The sequence below is a fragment of the Triticum aestivum genome, unplaced genomic scaffold, assembly GCF_018294505.1.
Source record: "Triticum aestivum cultivar Chinese Spring unplaced genomic scaffold, IWGSC CS RefSeq v2.1 scaffold73475, whole genome shotgun sequence".
Classification (NCBI taxonomy): domain Eukaryota; kingdom Viridiplantae; phylum Streptophyta; class Magnoliopsida; order Poales; family Poaceae; genus Triticum; species Triticum aestivum.
Genome location: NW_025229977.1, coordinates 2466 through 6225, shown reverse-complemented (window position 1 = coordinate 6225; position 3760 = coordinate 2466). Strand labels below are relative to the sequence as shown.

At 44.5% G+C, this 3760-nt stretch overlaps 1 long non-coding RNA gene across 2 annotated transcripts in view; it reads right to left on the bottom strand.

Moving 5' to 3' along the window:
- Positions 1-3304, bottom strand: part of LOC123175223 (uncharacterized) — a 14567-nt gene extending 11263 nt beyond the window's left edge. The window contains exons 1-2 of one of the 2 annotated variants that reach the window (XR_006487718.1): positions 3290-3304; positions 2568-2569 (exon numbers count right to left, since the gene is read on the bottom strand). This is a non-coding gene — a long non-coding RNA (uncharacterized lncRNA). The remainder of the gene's footprint in view (positions 1-2567; positions 2570-3289) is intronic. The other variant, XR_006487717.1, reaches the window with a different exon arrangement.
- Between the last annotated feature and the right edge of the window lie 456 nt (positions 3305-3760).

The window sequence follows — 3760 nt, the reverse complement described above, 5'->3', positions numbered from 1 at the left end:
TCCTGAAAGGTTACTAAGAGCGGGCCAATCGTTGATGGTCACGAACAACAATGCCTTTAGGTCAAATTCCTCCTGTTTGGGCTCATCCCACGTACGTACACCATTTCCATTCCACAGCTGTAAAAGTTCTTTAACTAATGGCCTTAGGTAGACATCAATGTCGTTGCCGGGTTGCTTAGGGCCTTGGATGAGAACTGGCATCATAATGAACTTCTGCTTCCTGCACATCCAAGGAGGAAGGTTATACATACATAGAGTCACGGTCCAGGTGCTGTGATTGCTGCTCTGCTCCTCGAAAGGATTAATGCCATCCACGCTTAAAGCAAACCATACGTTCCTTGGGTCACTTGCAAACTCATCCGAGTACTTTCTCTCGATTTTTCTCCACTGCGACCCGTCAGCGGGTGCTCTCAACTTCCCGTATTTCTTACGGTCCTCACTGTGCCATCGCATCAACTTGGCATGCTCTCTGTTTCTGAACAGACTTTTCAACCGTGGTCTTATAGGAGCATACCACATCACCTTCGCAGGAACCCTCTTCCTGGGGGGCTCCCCGTCAACATCACCAGGATCATCTCGTCTAATCTTGTACCGTAATGCACCGCATACCGGGCATGCGTTCAGATCCTTGTACGCACCGCGGTAGAGGATGCAGTCATTAGGGCATGCATGTATCTTCTGCACCTCCAATCCTAGAGGGCATACGACCTTCTTTGCTGAGTATGTACTATTAGGCAATTCGTTATCCCTTGGAATCTTTTTCTTCAATATTTTCAGTAGCTTCTCAAATCCTTTGTCAGGCACAACATTCTATGCCTTCCACCGCAGCAATTCTAGTACGGTACCGAGCTTTGTGTCGCCATCTTCGCAATTGGGGTACAACCCTTTTTTGTGGTCCTCTAACATGCGATCGAACTTCAGCTTCTCCTTTTGACTTTCGCATTGCGTCCTTGCATCGACAATGACCCGGCGGAGATCATCATCATCGGGCACATCGTCTGGTTCCTCTTGATCTTCAGCAGCTTCGCCCGTTGCGGCATCATCGTGCACATCGTCTGGTTCCTCTTGATGTTCAGTAGCATCACCGTATCCAGGGGGCACATAGTTGTCATCGTACTCTTCTTCTTTGCTGTCTTCCATCATAACCCCTATTTCTCCATGCCTCGTCCAAACATTATAGTGTGGCATGAAACCCTTGTAAAGCAGGTGGGTGTGAAGGATTTTCCGGTCAGAGTAAGACTTCGTATTCCCACATATAGGGCATGGACAACACATAAAACCATTCTGCTTGTTTGTCTCAGCCACTTCGAGAAAATCATGCATGCCCTTAATGTACTCGGAGGTGTGTCTTGAACCGTACATCCATTGCCGGTTCATCTGCGTGCATTATATATAATTAAGTGTGTCAAAAATCATTACAGAACATCATGAATAGATAATTAAGGGACCAAATTAATAGAAGTTCATCATCACATTAAAACCAAAGTACATACATAGTTCTCATCTAACAACATAAAGCTCTGCAGAGCATCTAAACTAATTAAACCATACATTGAAACTTTGTAAAACATTTCAATGCCAAAACAAATGCGATCATAATCACGACCAATGTAACAACTGATCCAACGGCATAATGATACCAAGCCTCGGTATGAATGGCATATTTTCTAATCTTTCTAATCTTCAAGCGCATTTCATCCATCTTGATCTTGTGATCATCGACGACATCCGCAACATGCAACTCCAATATCATCTTATCCTCCTCAATTTTTCTTATTTTTTCCTTCAAGAAATTGTTTTCTTCTTCAACTAAATTTAACCTATCGACAATAGGGTCGGTTGGAATTTCCATTCAACAACCTCCTAGATAAATAAAATCTATGTCACGTTGGTCGGCATAATTGTCATAAACAATAAATGAACCAATAGTTATGAAAAGATAATATATACCACATCCGAATCATAGACAGGACGAGGGCCGACGGGGGCGGATACCAAAACCATCGCACTATATAAGATGCAATAATAAAATTAAGAAAATTATACAAGTATCTATATAAACATACAAGGAAGAAATTTTTTCCTTTCAGAAAGAAGATAAGAACAAGAGGCTCACCATGGTGGTGCAGGCGACGAGATCGGCGCGGGCGATCGATGGTGGTGAAGACGGGGACGGGACGTGACGGACCGCTAAACCTAGACAAATATTGAGGAAAATGGAGCTTGGAGGTCGAGCTTGGAGAGGAGAAAGCTTAAGTAGTGTGGCTCGGGCATTCCATCGAACACCTCGTGTGCATAGGAGGTGAGCTAGAGCATCACAACACTACTAGAAAAACCCCTACTAATGGCGCACCTAGTATGGCTATTAATGGCGCATCTGTGGTGCGCCATTAATAGCACGCCATTAGTAATTTTTACTAATGGCGCACCACCTGGTGCGCCATTAGTATCTGGTATACTAATGGCGCACCGCGGGTGCGCTATTAGTATAGGCCAGGGTGCGCCATTAGTATGCCTCCCAGGGGCCATGTATACCCAGGTCCTTTGGCATACTAATGGCGCACCACCACTGGATGCGCCATTAGTAACCGCGGCATACTAATGGCGCACTACCCAGTGATGCGCCATTAGTATGCACTGTCATACTAATGGCGCACTGTCATGTGATGCGCCATTAGTATGAATATTAGGTTTTTTTGTTTTTTATTTTCTGTTTTTTGCACAGGTTACAAAATGTATAATTTGACAAAATATAGACAGCACACATCAACAACAGATTCATCGAATACAATAGAAGATTAGTCTTTGAATACAATTCATCATATTAGTCTCCGAATACAATTCATCATATTAGTCTCCGAATTGAAAGGACCGAACAAAGATAGAACATTATATTACAAGTCTCGAGACCGCGAGTAGCGAGTTTGTCTTCACATTACAAGTCGATATCGATCATCTAAACTACCATCACATAGAAGAGAGTTGCGGTCATCACGATGAGCATCATCACGATGAAACTCGTCTTCATCCGGTTCCTCCAACGCTCCCTCCCCTCTCCCGCTAGATAGAGGGCGTATCTAGATTCGGCCTCGGCCCTAGTGGTGTACCCTTTGTAACTGTTACCGCTGAATCGGTGAACCTGTCTCCGACACTCCTCCCAGTCATCGTAGACTCCGGTAACCTTACCCTTGTACACGACATACGTCGGCATCGCTATGCACTAGCCAAACGAAACGTTAGTACCAATTCACAGACAATACATAAGCAATATATAAGTATGCAACAGAACGATCGGAAGAGAAAAGCAAGACATTAATAGCATCGATTACATCTAAGTTGAACGACTCTCGAAACTAAAGAGACATACTACAAGTTCATTAAAGTTTAATTACAACATGAGCCAATCGATGTTTCAGAACTAGACATAGCATCACTGCTTTCGACTCGACTCAAGGGACCGGAGCGTGGATGAAGCCGCCGTCTATCATGGGAGTCATGAAATAACGGTCGTTGTCAGCCTGCATTTGTAGCATTGTGTCGATGTCACTGTTGGACGGTTGATTGTTGAGGTAGAACTGCCCCGAGGTACGAAGGACATCTTGATGGATGATTTCTGCAAACTCCGACTGGATGCGAAAGAATTCTTGTCGGAGGTCCGCGTCCTGGATTGCCGACACGCTCTTTGCCCAATCTTTGAGTTTACTCGGTAGCAGAAGTTGATGATGGTCCCGTACGATCGCCCGCATGTGATGGATGGCGT